Raw genomic sequence first — 16,390 nt, 5'->3', positions numbered from 1 at the left:
ATTTAAGTTAATACTGAAACATTAACTGAAATTGGACATTTGTTTCTTCACTTGGAAAAGTTAGTATGGCCAGCTAAACTGGCCCTTCATCCAGATGACAGTTCTCCTGGACTCTAGTCACAGGGAATGCCTTGAATTATACCACACCCCCATCTTAACAACACAGCAAGTGTCACCCTGTGGTATATTCTGTGTTTGCCAATTTGGCTACTGTCTCCCCTCCCCCAAACTGCCCCCCACCCTAGTTTTTCAAGACAGGGTCTCTCTATGTAACTCTGACTATCCTAAAACAAGCACACACTCTGGGGGAACAGTCTCTGCCTTACTTACCATCGATCCCCAAGTTCTAGAACACTGTCTGAAGCTGCTAAGTTCAATGATGTTAGTTCAGTGAGGGCTGAGTGAACGTGAAAACGCTTTGGGCTAAGGCGAGAGATGTTTACCTAGATGTGTATGCGAATTTCTCATTTTTGATTGTTGTTAAGTATTACCTGTGACATATTGATAGACAATGTGAGATACATTGATCAGTAATATATCGGGATTGGTAGAGCTCAGAAAAAAGTCACTATTCTGGCACTGGGAGCCTGGGGTTTGTCTGGCTGTAACAGGAACTTGCTGTGAAGCTCAGGGTGGTTTTGAACTCACAATCCCCTTGCCTCAGTCTCCAGTGTGCTGGATCTTCAAGTTCTTCATATGCCATGTCAACTGTGGGATACTGCAAATTGAGACATGATTAGACTGTTTGAAGGTGTAAAATCTAGAGAACACACATGGAGAGCTATTTGACAGTAACAGACCACATGTGGGTTTATTTACTGACGTGGGCTGCCTTCCGTCTTTCAGAATGTTCCTTGCTCTACTGCTTAGGATAGCAGACAGATGGAGGCAACTTACATGTGTGTCAGCATTGGGATGAATACATGAGAGTTGAGTTGTACAACAGAGCATTGTGAAACAATGAGGAGACAAAACCTATGAGATTGATGTAGACTGGATCTTAAAAACCTAACGGCCAGTTAGAAAGAAATAGCAAATGAATAAACATTTTTATGTAAATGTGACATAAACATTTATATGGAAAACCACTTTTTCTTGGCTTTTTGAAACAGTAGTTTCATCTCATGTAGTTTATGTTGGCATTGAAATCTTGGTGTAGCTAAGGCTGGTCTTAAACTCCTGATTCTCCAACCTTAGTCACTTGAGCACTAGGATTATAGGTATATGATTTAAAAAAAATTCAAAGTAATATCGATGTTCTATTTATGAATAAAGTTTTAAGAAGAATGCCATCTAAATGAATACCTCTATGGAAGAGGACAGGAATGATATCATGGGTTAGATTTCAGTGGCATTTACAATGCTTTATCTACTTAAAGGAAGTTTGAGTTCCACAGGACACTATGCTAACATTTAAAAAGTTAAAATTTGTTGTTACTTTTTGGGGATTGCTGTATTTGAAACCTGCCTGATAATGACCAAAGGTAATTAATGTGTCTACAGCAAGCTGTGACATATCACATGCATCCCATAGTATTTCTTGAGAAATAATGTTTGTGCTATTGTGATGCTTAGGCTTCCAGCGAGATGGGATCAGGCAGGAGCCCTGGTCCCCAGGAACTGGCCCGCTTTCTTAGTCGATATAACGATGCTCCTTTATATTAAGTCTGGGAAGGAAACACAGAACAATCAATTACAACGAGGCATGGAATAAAGTCCTAGAGTGCAGAGCTCAGAGATCCTGGAGGAGAGGCAACTGGCAGAGGGGTAGCCTGCAGGGTGGAGTTAACAAACGGACAGAAGTGCATTTCTTACATGTTTGTGCATGCCTGTGGGGGTTGGGGAAGGGATGACAGTCATATGTGCCATAGCATGCCAGTGGAGGCCAAGGGTCATTTTGTGGAGTCCTCTCTCTCCTACCACCTTTATATGTGTTCTGGGGCTTGAACACAGGTCATTAAGCTCTCACAGCAAGCATCCTTACTTAGTCTCTGTACCATCTTGCCAGTCCAGACTTGATGATTCTTAGTGTCATATCTACAAATATGTACACCAGCCATTTGGCGTGTAGGGAGCCTTTGACAGCTGTGGGCGTATCACACACACAGTGATAGGGTTGGCTGCATTGCTTTGGATGTGAGGCTGCTTGTGATGCAGTAAACTGGAATCGGAAGTCAGGAGCTCAGCTGGCCACAGTCCAGCAGTTGGAAGATGGGTTTTGAAGTGAGCTTCTGGTGGTAGAAATGGAGAAAGGGCAGAGTTAATATTTTCTGCAGGGTGGACATCGGAGCACAGAGAGAGCAGGCATCTGTCTGAAGATCTCAGAGCTATTAAGAACCAGGACTCAGAACCAAATCTGGTTTCTCAGACTTTGAAAGTATAGCTGAGTGCCCACTTCTTATTCCCATATACTGTGCACATCACAATCAGACCTGTATTCAAAATCAAGCTAACTACATCCCTGTGAAGCCCTGCCGCTGTCAATGGCTCCCTGTACCTGCTGCCTAAAGTTTCATCAGTCTTGAGAAGCAGATGAGAGGGCTTGAGGAGCGATTGGATGCAGACGATGAAAGAGGGAAAGGCTGTTCGAACAATGAGGTTTTGATTGCCAGGCAAGTGCTAGATGGAAACGAGGAATTTGCAAGGGTCAGCTGCTTTGGTGGAGGAGAAAATGAGTTCAGTGTGGAGGGTGGAGAGTTTGAGCTGATGGTGGGCCATTCTGGGACAGATGGCTACGAGACTGTTGGAGGGCCAGAGGTTTAAGCTTTCAGGCCTCGTGTGTTGAAAGTCATCAGCCCAGAGTCGGAATTACATTCTGAAGACAGAAGTTTCCAGAGAGAAATGAGTGGAAATACAGAGAAGAGCTGAGCGTCAGGAAGAGGAGGCTCACACTTAGAGCTTTCCATGCAGGGAAGTGTAAGTGCCAAAGAAAGTAACAGGAGCGACCAGAGGAGGAAAACAAAGCTGGGAAGACTCATTTGGTTATTACTGTTTTCTGCCCCCTTTGCTTTGCTCCCTTTTGCTTGGCAAAGGGAGTCGTAAGGTGTGTGAGCTATTTCCACACTACCCTGACCAAAGAAACCTGACAGAAACAACTGGAGCGAGGGGAGATGGATTTGGTGTCACCATTTCACAGGGCTCAGCCATTAGTCTCTTCGCCCTACACGCTTGGGTAGACTACGTGTGTAGAGGGAGCATATGGTAGATGACAGCTGTCCACCCCAGGAGCCAGAGGGAGGTTCCTTCAAAGGTTCACTATGGCAACCCACTTCTGCCAGCTAGACACCACCCCCTAAAGTTTCCACAGCATCTAGCATGGCAGCACTGGTTGGGGAACAAATGTTTAAACACATGGTCCCTTCATTTTTATTTCAAGGTAATATTCCACTACACTGCCCTCACAGCCACTTAAAGTTTAAACTGGTTGGTTGTAGTGGCCTATTATTTCCCCCGAAACTGAACTCTGATGAAGACGAGATCTAGAGCGCCTACTATGGTGGCACATGTAACCAAGCAGCATAGGGAAGTATAGGGGAGATCATTGTGGCCCCTGAGCAAGGACGCCACACTGAAGTGTGGCATGATTCTGAAGTGTTCCATTAGCTTTGGTCCATACTTAGCTGCATAACACATGTTAAAGGGAGCACAACCCTTCCTCAAACCGCCAAACTTGAGGAGGCGGCACCACAGATATCAAGAGAGCCTCCGTAGCAGTGTCCAGACAAACTCCGTGTTATCCCTTTGTCATCTTGGTGATTGCCTCCGTTGCCCTCCTGATGTAGGTTGTAGCTGGGTTTCTGGCTTGAAATTTCCGGAAACTGCTTTTCTAGGACAAAGGATGTTTCTCTGGAACAGATACAATGATGCTCTTTGTTTTCTGAGCACCCACCAGAGTTCTAGGTATGGCTCCTCCCTGCTGGCTGGACTGGCTGCTCCAGCTGGTGATAGTGTGCACAGTGGTAGGTGCTCAGAATGGTGTACTTAGCAAAGGTAGAGATAGTGGTGTCTAATAAGACTAGAACCATCTAATAAGACGAGAACCATCACCCTTCCAAGACAGGGCAGAGCACACATGTACCCTGATATGCATGGAGGTAAGAGGACAACCTCTATGAGTGTATTCTTCCTTTCTGTTGGGGGTCTGGAGACCAAGTCATGGCTGTGAGGCTCCTGTGACAAGTGCTGTCATTTTGTAACCTTTTGCTGACCCCCAACGTACTGTGCTTTATATTTCCCTGACTGTTGAAGACAGTGAATTTTTTCCGTGTAATTATTGGCCATTTTTATGTCTTCTTATCTATAAAAGGAATCTGAGCCAGCCTATAACAGAGTGCACACACTTATGGTTTGTTCTAGCACTATTTGCCATCACAAAATTCATCACAAAAAAAGCCAGCCTAGGTGCCTGCCCATCAGCAGAGTAATGGAGAAAGGAAATAGAGCATATATACGTAGTGGAGTATTATGAAGTCATGAAGAAGGACAGATCATTCCTAGGAAAATGAATGGAACCAGACAAACACCATATTCAGTAAGAACGCTGTGTTCTTACTTCCCACCTTCATGCCTTCTCTCACATGTAGAACCTAACAGAATGACAGCATGAAAGTTTAGAAATCATAGTCAGGGATGGGAAGGAGATAGGGTGGGGTGGGTGGAAAGAAGGGGGTTATTCAGTTGTCTCATTGTCACATATCAAAGTCATCTCTGGCTGACACTGTCATATCCATCGCTTTTCACAGAGCCTCGCGCTGTATTTGTCTTTCTGTTCTGTGACAAGATGCCCAATAAAAGCAGCTTTGGCAAAGAGGGGCTCCATTTGTCATGGAGGAGGCGACTGGTACGGGGGCAGCCGACCCCACCATGTCCATGGGTAAAGGCTGATCTCAGGTCCTCTTCTCCTTCTTGTTTAGCCCCCACCTTCCCAGTGTGGAACTTGGATACCACACTCAGGATGGAACCTCTCCCTCAGACACCCCGGAGGTTTGCTTCTTAGGAGAATTGACAGAGAAGATTAACCGCCTCGTGTTCTGAGAATAATGTCACCTTGTGCAGGCTCACCTATCCTCAGAGCCTGTTGGGGTTCTGGGCTCTCGGTACCTCCACATTCCCTTTGGTGCTGAATTCCTTTTGGTGCCACTAAAATAATCAACATGAAGCAGAAACCCAAACGAGGAGACTTGTGTGTTACTGGCATCATATTGAATTACTGCTCAATAATATTGAGGCTCTTTTGTTAATCCTTTTCTACGTGTGTGTGTGTGTGTGTGTGTGTGTGTGTGTGTGTGTGTGTGTGTGTGTGTGTGTGTGCTGTGAAGAACATTTGGAGTCGGAGGACAGCTTGCAGGTGTTAGTTCTTCTTTTCTCCCTGGAGATCAGACCAGACCAGGCAGTCAGGTTTGGCAGCAAGCGCCTTTTCCCACTGAGCCATTTCATTGGCCCCAGAATTCTAACTTTAAAAGTTGAGTAGTTCTCTGCTATATGGGTTTCTCTGCTTCTCTGCTTCTCCATAGGGTCTTGCACGTCTTTGGTTAATTTATTCTGGACTATCCTTATTGGTACCAACATACGTCTATCTCTATTGACAGTCTGTCCTCGAATCCTGTAATGAATTACATCAATCGGTTTTCTAAAACAAACCGATTAGGTTCCTAACTCCATCAATGAGCTTGGATCTTGCTGTTTCAGAGCCAGATAGCGAGCAAACCCCCGGGATCTTGCCTGCCTCCACCTCCCCAGCATTAGGGCCATGGGTGGTGCTGTTTACACGGGTACAGTCATCTAAACGGAGGTCTGCACGCTCGTGTGCCAAGCACTTTACCTATTGAAAGATAGGCCAGTCCCTTCTTCTACTCTTTCCCAGTCCCTGTTTTTGGTTACTTCTAGAAATTCATTAGGCCTTTATTTTCTAACCAGTCAGTACAGCATTATTCATAATAAATTTTAATTTTTCTTTTATCTGCATTTATTTTATACCAACCTTATTCTTTTTAAATAAACACAGCTTTAATGGGAACATTTAATCCATTTTACAGTTCCTCCTTTTATTAAGTCTGCCTATGTGTGTGCGTCATGCTGTTACACATGTGTGGAGGTCAGGGGACATTTTGCAGGAAACAGTTCTCTCCTGGGGTTAAAATTCAGGTTGTCAGGCTTGGTCTCCAGTGTCTATCCGCTGAGTCGTCTCACGGGCTCCCAAATTTAAGTTTTTGTTTCTTCTGGGATAGTTTTCTTCCATGAAGCCTCTTCTTGTGGCTCTGAACAATTTGTTTCTCTTCAGAGAGGATTGGACCCTTGTGCCAAGGGGAGCTAAGGAACAGGTTAATCTGACTTTGAGCTCGGAACGTGTCCTGCATGCTTGCTTGCCTGAGTCTGTTCCTTTACTTAAACAGGACACATCACTTACCATGTATCTAGCAATAATTTAACACTCTTTTGGGGGAGCAGTCGTCAACCCTGTGTGCTGTCCCACTGTTTGGCCTGGGCATTCTTGCTGACTCCATCACAGACTGGTACAAACTGCTTATGTAAAGCCTACAGGACGATTTGCAAATGTGTACACCCTTGATGGCATGGGCAGCTCCATGGGTCTCTTGACTTGTTGACTTCTTTCTCTGGGGTCTTCTGTGTTGAGGGGGTAACAATCCATTCTCACACGTTACTTCAGGTCTCTCAGAAAGAGGAAGGAAGCACAAGTCTTCCTCCTTCCCACATGGGGCATCGTTCTTCTCTTTATATTACAGATGCGTGTTGTGTGTCGTTTCTTCCTTGTGGATTAATCTCACTAGATGTTGATTGGCTTTATTATTATTTGGTTTGAAACATGCACAGGCATACATTTCCTACCTTCCTTCATGCACTTCTTTTCCAGGAGCTGATTCATGAGCAGGAGTAACAAATGAGGAACTGGGCTCTGCCTCGAGAACTCCGTTCCTCTGTGTGACCAGGACTGCATGCTGACAGGCTCCCAAGGAGAAACCGACCAAGGCCACAGAGGGCATCCAAGATTTTTCAACACAAACAACTAAATCTTCTCAGATCAAAAGGTTTGGTTTTCTTTTAAAAAAAAAATGTTGTAGAAGATATTGCCCTAGAATTAGCCCAACTTGATTTGGGATTACGCATCTTTCACAACTCTCACCTTTTATGACAAACAATAACAACAACAAATCAACAAGAAGAAGGCCAATAGAAAGCCAGTGCAAAGACTCCAACAGCTGCCCTCGACATTTGTTACCCCTGGAGCAGGGTCAGCAGCCTCTCCAGTGGAAGCTGTAGGGTGCTGTGCCTGGGGACTGCCTACCTGTGTTCTTGGACACCACACAAGCTGTAATCCATCCTCCACCAGCATCTTTCTGTATTTGCCAGTGGTTTTACTACAGACATGATACATGGTCCATAGTACTCAGAACTGAATCTCGGTCCCTGAGATGTTGCTAAGGGGTGTGATAAGTGCCTGGAAGGACCCATAAGTCACCAATACTAACATCTTACAGCTAGAGCTTGGCCGACTCTGGATGGCTACATGCAGTGTTGGAGAAGAGCCCTGTTATTACAGAAGATGCTTGCCACATTCGAGGCGGGGTCTCGCACCTGCAGAAAAATAGCTCACATCTGTCCTTGCTGTGGAGTAAACTGGTGATATTTCATATCTTCACCACCTCCCTGTAAGAAAGAATCTTGCAATTCCAGCTGTTTTGTTCAAAAGATCAAACACCTCACTTTGTACCGTGGACTCTGAAAAAGCCTCTAAGACTTGGACGGAAACTGTCAGGCACCCGTTTTAGTTCCTGTAGACAGCTAGAGACTTTTCTGTAAGAATCCAAATGCTTTAAAAATAAATGAGACGATAGCGTCATCTAAGTTCCCAGCCATCCTCTCATGGGTGCTAGAGCCCCTTACCTGCTATGACACATTCTTCTCTGGGCTGTGCAGTTGGCTCAGGTGAGAGCTACAGGGCCAGAGCAGCGCTGATGTTGCCTGCATCGTCAGCAACTCCAGGCTCTTCTGCCTCCAGGGCCAACTCATGATGAACGTGGCAGGCTCAAACCTGAGAAATGAAACACTTGAAAGAATCCTAGAGTTGGTTAGGGAGAGAAGACAGTTCTTCTGTAATTGTTGGTTCGAGGGGGAATTTTCAGAGCTTCGAGAGGTAGACAAGTGACCTATGACAACAGACAAGCAAGCAGCCCCTGTCTAGGTTCCTTCTATAAAGTAATGGGGTAGGCACTGTCTTCTACTTGCACTAGACGGTCTAATGCATTATTCCTCATTCTACAGCCACAGGCTTTGACATGGCAGTGTGATGACACACACTGGCAGTGTCTCTGGACAGCCTGTGGAGAGTTTCATGCAAAAAAAAAAAACATGACCTGCTCCTGCATCAGCCATCTCAGTGCCTCTGGCTCTGATCCACAGGTTCCTTTGGCCAACCTCAGCTTTGCTCACAGTGGGGAAGTCACCAGTACCCATAACCAAGAGTTCCCCAGACTGCACTGCAGACCTCCGCCATATAAACAGCTTCACAGCACCATAGGCGACCTCCAGGGATTTGACATGAGACAGGTCACTGTGAGGTCTGGCCTGTTGTTATGTACTGTGATCCCTGGTTGCCTCGGGGATGAGAGATTCCTCACATACACCAGGTGATGTTATGTAAACCTGCTCCTTAAATTAAAACTTTTGTTTGAATAAAGATGCTGATAACCTATAGTTGGGCAGAAGAGAGGTAGGTAGGGTTTCAGGTCCTGGACTTGGGGTCTGAGGAGGACCAAGAGGGAGAGAGGAGAAGACGCCATGGGTCATGAAAACATGACCATGAGGGCTGGCCAACTGGAGTTAAGGGTTGCCCGGATGGAACACGGCAGGTTATAACTCAGGGTTATTGATGGGGAAGTAGATTCTAATAGCTTAGAGGGCAGAGATCTGCTCAGGTCTGCTGCTTTAAAGGCTTCTCATAAATATAAAGGTTTTGTGTCATTTATCTGGGAACTGAATGATCAAAGGCAGGGTAGGGACCCCCCAATTGAGATTAATTTACAACAGGTGACTCTGCTTAATAAACAGAAATATTTGAGCTGACAATGCTTTCCAAAGCAAATATCTAAGCCCTCCGGTGACTGAAGAATTGGTTTGGTTAGGAATTTCAGGTGGTACACTGAGAAGGTGAGTAGATCCTTAGCGTACAGAGTGCAAAGAGACCAATGACCAGAGTATTAGAGATACCCGTGTTCTTTGGATTTGGTATCTGAGAAGCAGCCAGGTCTTCAGTACAAGAGGTAACAGTGGGAACACTCAAAATGACAAGGCCAGGGAGCGAGCATGCATGCAGGATGACTGGGTTGGCAGGATGCACCATGGAGGTGCCCACCTTAATGACATTGTGATGGCCGAGGCATTTCATGAAGGCAGATATAGAGTCAAGCCTTTGATCCTCTTCAGGCTTATCTGGTGGACTTGGGAAATGCTTGCCCTCATTAGCAGGTCAGCCTGTCTTGCCAAACCATCATCCCAAGGAGTGGGTCAGATGTTTTCTGAGGGAGGTTCTATGTTCCTAAAGACACAGTGTTCTGTCAAGTCATCCGAAACATCATTTCTCCAGATTAACAAACAGGGACAAAGGGGACATGTTGACTAAAAGGTAGAATATAAGATGTGCCCCCCACCTTCGGTGGCACACTTGGGAAGTTGAGGCATACCACCACTCCAGACTGAAGTTGGTGGCATCTTTCTGAGCATGTGGAAAGACAAGGTGCTGGGTGCAAGAAGTGGACCATACTGACCCTACCCTCAGGGCATGAAGAAGAGCGTAGGCAGAGAGCAGCAGCATGGAACCATCGAGAATTGGACACTAGTGCGTAGACAATCATGAGCAACAAGCAGCTTCACTGAACTCTGTGTACGTGTGCGTGCACATTGAACGTTGAACTCATGCTGGGTCCTGTGTAACTGGGTCCTGAAAACCTGACGGAGGTGATGAGAGAGTGGCTACAGGACAGATACATACAGACAGACGTAAGATCTGGGATCATGTGCACTGTGTACTTTGAGGGAGACACAGCAGCAACAACAGCAACCCAGAAACTCGGAGAGCTTGTTTTATTTATCTGAGCAAGGAGGCAGGTTTACTGTACAGATGAACAAGGAGATAGGCTTAGCCGGTCTCAGGAGGAGGTCTCTGTAGGGGAGCAGTCTCAGGCTGAAGTTATCTAAGAGGAGAAAGCTACGGCCAATAGTTTCTGCATATACTGTCACATTCACACTCTGACCAGAGGAAGGCTTTGCCTGAGCCTGACTCAGGGAAAGTCTTTGCCGTTCCCATGGGTCTGAGGCTTTGGGGTCTTGGACAAGGATGTGTCCATGTCAACAGTACATTTCCCACAAACTCAGGGACTACTTCAATGCTAAATAGAATGCCGTCACTGAGCCACATCCCAAGGCTTCTCTGGATTTTCCTCTTTTATTTTTTTAAAAAAATATTATTATTATTATTAACATTATTACTATTATTATCTTAATTTTAAGACAGGTTTTCTCTGCGTAGCTCTGGTTGATCTGGAACCCACACTGTAAACCAGACTGGCCTCAGACTCAAAGACCCGCCTGCCTCTGCCTCCTAAGTACTGGGATTAAAGGTGCGAGCCACCACCTCCTGGCCTGGATTTTTCTTTTTAAATTAACAGTATTTATTGTACATGAAATGGCTACCATTATGACATTTCCATACATATGTTAAGCATCTTCTTCATATTCACCCCAGTTACCCTGTCTTGTCTCCTCTACCTCACTGATCTTTCCTCTTCTGAACCAGTCTGGTTTTCACACTCATGTTTTTGTTGTTGTTGCTTAGTGACCTCCCAATGAGTCTCATTAGACTTGTTTACAGGAGCATGGGTGAGGGTTATTTGAAGGAGCACAGGTACTAACCAGTGGCTAGCCCACTGATGTTGACACACGCCCGCCTCCAGCACTCATTGTCCATAGATACCCAGGAAGAGGTAGAGCTTTGTGAAACTCCCCACTTCACAAAGGAGTGTTGATTGGCCCAATCTTAGTCAGGTCTTGTTCAGGAAATCACAGCTGCTGTGAGTTCCTGAGAGCAATGGTCATAGCTTCAGCTGTCAACTGAACACAACCCAGAGTCACATGGGGAGAGGGAAACTCCACTAAGGAACTGCCTAGATCAGGGGTATTTTCTTAATTGCTAACTGATGTAGAATGGCACTGTGGGAAGTGCTACCACTAATCAGGCAGGTGTGGGCTATATAAAAAAAGCTGAGCAAGTCAGGAGAAGCAAGCCAGTAAGCATCGTTCCTCTATGGTCTCTGCTTGAGTTGCTGACTCCAGATTCTGTCTTGAGTTCCTGCTTTGACTCCCCTTGAATTGAGGGCCTTGATGACCTGTAAGTCAAACACCCCCTCCCCAACACTGATTTGGCCAGTGTTTTGTCACAGTAACGATAGTAGACTAGGACATGCCTGAAAGAGAGTTCTACAGCACTCTACCTCTTCCTTTAGCTCTTCAGTTCTTACTACATTCATTTGCTGTGTGTGTGTACACATGTCTGTGTGCCACGGTGCGTATGTGGAGGTCAGGATGCACCTTGCAAGAATCAGCTATTGGTGCCTTCTTCTGATTTATTTTTGTTGGTCTTGTTGGAATGTTCCAATGTTCTCCCCTTGTCTTAAAGCACAGATACTGTCCTCTCCCTGATCTGTCCCATCGGCGAGGCTCTCCACAGTGCTTTCTTGGAGTATGTTTCCAGCGTCTCAGTTTGGCTTTTCCTCAGCATTTCCCTGTATCGAGTTCCTCTCTTATCTCTCATACTGACTTCCTTTTTTTCATTGATCTCTCTTTCTCTCTGTGATGTGTTCTTTTTTATTTCTTTGAACATCTTTGTAAGCATTCTTTGAGGTATTTGGGATTTTGTCTAGTCTTACTGAAGGCCATTACTGTGAGATTAGTAATTTTTGAAGGAGCTATGTCAGCTTAGCTTCTCATGCTTCTTCGCTAGGTTGAAATTTATGGATCTGGTGTTATTCGGTTGTTTGAATTTCTAAAGACCAGTTTTAGTGTTTATGATGTGTGTTTTATTGTGTGTGCGTTTCCCAAATGTAAGTATGTGTATCACACACATGCCTGGTTCCCTCATAGGTCAGAAGAGGGCTGTGGAGCCCATGAAACTGTAGTTATGGATGGTTTTAACCACCGTTTGGGTGCTGGGAACTGAGCTTAGTCTCTCTGGTAGCACAAGATTTCCTAACCACTGACCTACCCTTCCTACGTCTCAACTGTACTCTTTCAGTTGAAGGATTTGCAATGTTCAGGTAGGGTGGGATGCTGTGGAGTTGAGTGTACAGTTCAGAGGTTCTGTCTTCAGTGCAGAAGATCAGGGTGTCTATTGTTGCCTTTGTGTTACTCCCAGAATGGAATAGTGCCCGTTAGAGCAACACCGCTGCTAAATATGCCACTCTGCAACTGTCACACTTCCCACCAACAACAGCGTCACCTTTGACTCTGGTAACCATAGGAGGACAAAGGTTGTATATTCTTGGACCTTAGTCCCTAAAATTAGGCATGGGCAGGAAACAGGTGGGATCACTATTAGATAAACTTTGAGAAAAGGTAAAGAAAGTAACTAGAAAGCTGACATACTATTAGTGTGCATAGATTTTAGGGAGTGCTAAGGCTATGGAAGGTTGTCATTATCAAATATAAAGAGGAGGAACAAGAAAGGTGGGAAAAGGGAAACAGATAGGAAGAAGAGGGAAAGTATATGGCCCTGGCATTGAAAACTTTGTAGGAGATGCCTAATCCTACCCTGTGTGAAGAAAGATATAGAGTAATCCTAAAACCTAATTGAGCAATAGTCAAACAAAGAAAAACCATTGTGAAATAGATATATAAGAGCAGAAACAATAATTGGAAACAGACTTCCTCTACGAGTTGAGCTGCAGCCTTTGTGTCGAGCTGGTTTGCAGGATGAGCTCAGGTGATGAAGAGCTGCAGGCAGTGGAGGAGGTAACCGCCTCCCTGGGATGGAGCTTGGAGCAGCTGGATCCCAGGATGAGTGGGTAGGTGGTGGAGGATGAAGTTGTGGTTTGCCCTATGATTCTAGACAACGAATGCCTAAATCATCTTTAGCAGAGCACGTGGAATTTTATAGTAAGTGGGTCACATACAACAAGAAAAGAGTGAAATGGACAAGAATGTGAAGACTTATTTGATTAGATAAGGATTAACAATCCCAGATAAGTAAATAAGCTAGAACACCATTCAGCAAACACGGTGATAATCGTAAATCAAATAATTGGGTTATGTATTTCTTGTGCCCGTTGAAGGTCTGCTGATGAAACATGGTCTGTTTGTGACCTCACTCTGTGTTCTCACTCTGTGTCCTCACTCTGTGTCCTCACTCATCATACTCTTGATGATTTTGTCATTGGGGAGACAAAGTGGTCTGGTTCTCAAGTCATTGAAAATGACATTGATCTTTATAGACTTGATTGCTTAAGTCAGTCAAAGCAATATCTGAAAAAGTCCAAAATCTTACCTGGAGATCCTGGCAGAAGTGAGAGATTATAAAAGAAGACACCAGTCATACAGACCTAAGAGTGTTCACATAGGCAAGAAGTCACACCCTGAGAGAATTCGGGATGTGATGAAAGCACACAGGGAAGAACTCGGAAGCCCGGGGCAAGAAGGAGCAGGAGAAGGCAGAGGACAGTACTGAAGAGAGTCAAGAAAGGGAAGCAGCCTCAGTAGATCCATGACAGTCCCATGGAAGGCGTAGATGCTGAAAACCCACGACATTGACATGGAATGATTTGGAGTAGGCGCTCATGTCAATGAAAAAGATTTAAGGATAAAAACTCAGTCACGATGAAGGAAAGAGAAGAATCAGGAAGGACATCATGTGCATAAAAGAAGAAAGCAAAAAATATAAATGAGGCCTTTATGGATGTGTTCATTGTGAATGCTATGGCAATGTAATAATATACTGATATTATAATCCGGGAAAAGGAGAATGTGGTTATTATGATCACAAATGTTCATTGTTTTTAATAAATACTTATACCCCAAACCATGAGTCGCAATTATACTCCACAATTTGTTTTCCTTGTATTTTTATAGCTGCTTCTTATTACTAAACAAAAAACTTTAAAACAAAATTTAAAAATTAGTAACAAATTAGCTGTAAAAGAAATAAGGGTAAAGTTGGGATGAACACCTTCATCAATGTAGTTGGGTACAAAATTAACTCACAGAACTTAGTAGCTCTCTTATATACCAATGACTGCTCTTCCAGAGGACCTGGGTTCAATTCCCGGCACCGATATGGCAGCTCACAACTGTCTATAGCTCAAAGATCTGACATCCTCACAGATGTGCATGCGGGCAAAACACCAATGCATGTAATAGAAAATAAAAATAAATTATTTTAAAAAATGGGACCTCATGAAACTGAAGAGCATCTGTAGGGCAAAGAACATTGTCATCCACACAAAGTGGCAATCTTAATCAACAAAGCATCACAACTGCTAGCCTCCTAATCTCCATCTCACGATGCCACTGGCTACTCTCTGGGCCCTGCAGCGATCTCACCATCCTTCTAATCCCCAAGGCTGCCACACCAGTTCCATATAGAGACGGGCTATCTCGGGCTCTCTTGTTGCAGCCTCTGCTCACATTCCCAGTGTCGGTCTCCTGTGGTTGTAGTCATAACTCCAAGTAACCTGTTAACTTCAAAACTCAATAAGCTTGTAAATTATCAATCAGATTTATATCAGTAAATTAAAACTTCACAGAACCTCTGCACAATAAACTCACAACCAGTTGATAATGATATAAACTGCCCACCTAGATAAGACAAATTGTCCTATAAAAATCCATCCCTTATGAAATATTCACAACTACCTGTGGCCCTTTAAGACCGTGAGGATCTGGGTCGTCCTTCTCCTCATTTCTTCCCCTTCTCCAATCTTCATTTCTCTCCCCTTTCTCCTCCCTCTCTCCAAAACTCTGTGCCTGCCTTGCTTTTTCACTGCCCAATGGTAGGCTTTGCCTTATCTTGTGCCCCCCTCACCTGCATATAGACATCAACTACATGCTTGAGAAACAGTTAAAGAAATGTCCAAAACCCTTAGCTCTCAGGGAAATGAAATTCAAAACTGCTTTCAAATTCCTTCTCACACCCCTCAGAATAGCCAAGATCAACAACAACTCATGCCGGCGAAGCTGTAGAGTAAGGGGAACGCGCCTCCGTTACCGGGAGTGCAAACTTGTACAGGCCCCATGGAAATGAGTGTGGCGGTTCCTCCGAAGGTTGATCTACCTCAAGATCCAGCTGTACCACTCTGGGACATAGACCCAAAGCACCTAAAATGTCCTACCACAAGGACGCTTGTTCCGTCACGTTCATTGTGGCTTTATTTGTGATAGCCAGAAACTGAAAACACCCTAGATGTCCCTTGACAGGAGTGGATAAAGAAAATGTGGCACTTTTACACAGTGGAGTTAATAAATATTAACTTTCAAAAAATAACATCATTAAATTTGCAGGGAATCAGATAGAAGTAGGAAAAAAAATCCTCCAGAGTGAGGTGACCCAGATCCAGAAATATAAATACGGTCTGTGTTCAACTGTAAGTGGATATTAGCCATTAAGTGAATACCAATCAAGCTACAATCCACAGATCCAGACAGGTGAGTTATAGAAGGGATGGGGTGGGGGCACATGATCTCTCTGGGAGGGGAAATAGAACAGATTTTAATGGGTGGGCTGGGGGATGGGAAGATCAGGTTGTAAGGGGGGATGGAACAGGTTTGGGGGAGGCAAGGCAGAGAGAGAGACAACTAGAATTGAGGAGCATTTGAGGGGTGGTTGGAAATCTAATGCAGTGGAAACATCCAAAAACATATAAAAACGATCCCAATGATGTCTTCAAAATAATAAGGGAGAGAGAGAGCCAATTGGCTATGGTAACGATTTAAATTATCTAATATTTCTACCAATATAGACATTGGAAGTGTAAACTAAGGTAAAAACCTGCTAGCTCAGTGAGGTGACTTTATTCTCTTAACTACATACAAAATATACATTTACAAGCCTGATCCTACTGCTGATCTGCTAGCTCTTTAGAAATCTCTGTCTGCATTATCCTCCTGAGCTAGTCGACCTTTCTCTTGAGCTCCTCTAAATCCAAGAGGCCACCTTAGCTCTCTTTCCTATACTGTTTTACGTATGTCCTGCCCACTGTTTCTCTGTTGTTCCTGAAAATCCCTATTGCTAATTAAGAAAATACCCCCACAAGCTTGCCTACATCCTGACCTTATGCAGGCATTTTTCAAATAGAGGTGCTCTCCTCTCAGATGATTTTAGCTTGTGTCT

At 44.4% G+C, this 16,390-nt stretch overlaps 1 pseudogene; it reads left to right on the top strand.

Annotated features, from left to right (window-relative positions):
• Nucleotides 1-2,532: 2,532 nt before the first annotated feature.
• Snrnp48-ps2 (small nuclear ribonucleoprotein U11/U12 subunit 48, pseudogene 2) lies at nt 2,533-15,700 on the top strand (annotated as a pseudogene).
• Nucleotides 15,701-16,390: the final 690 nt, after the last annotated feature.

The sequence above is a fragment of the Rattus norvegicus genome, chromosome 6 (genome assembly GCF_036323735.1).
Source record: "Rattus norvegicus strain BN/NHsdMcwi chromosome 6, GRCr8, whole genome shotgun sequence".
NCBI classification, from domain to species: Eukaryota; Metazoa; Chordata; class Mammalia; order Rodentia; family Muridae; genus Rattus; species Rattus norvegicus.
This window is presented reverse-complemented; position numbering and strand designations above follow the sequence as displayed.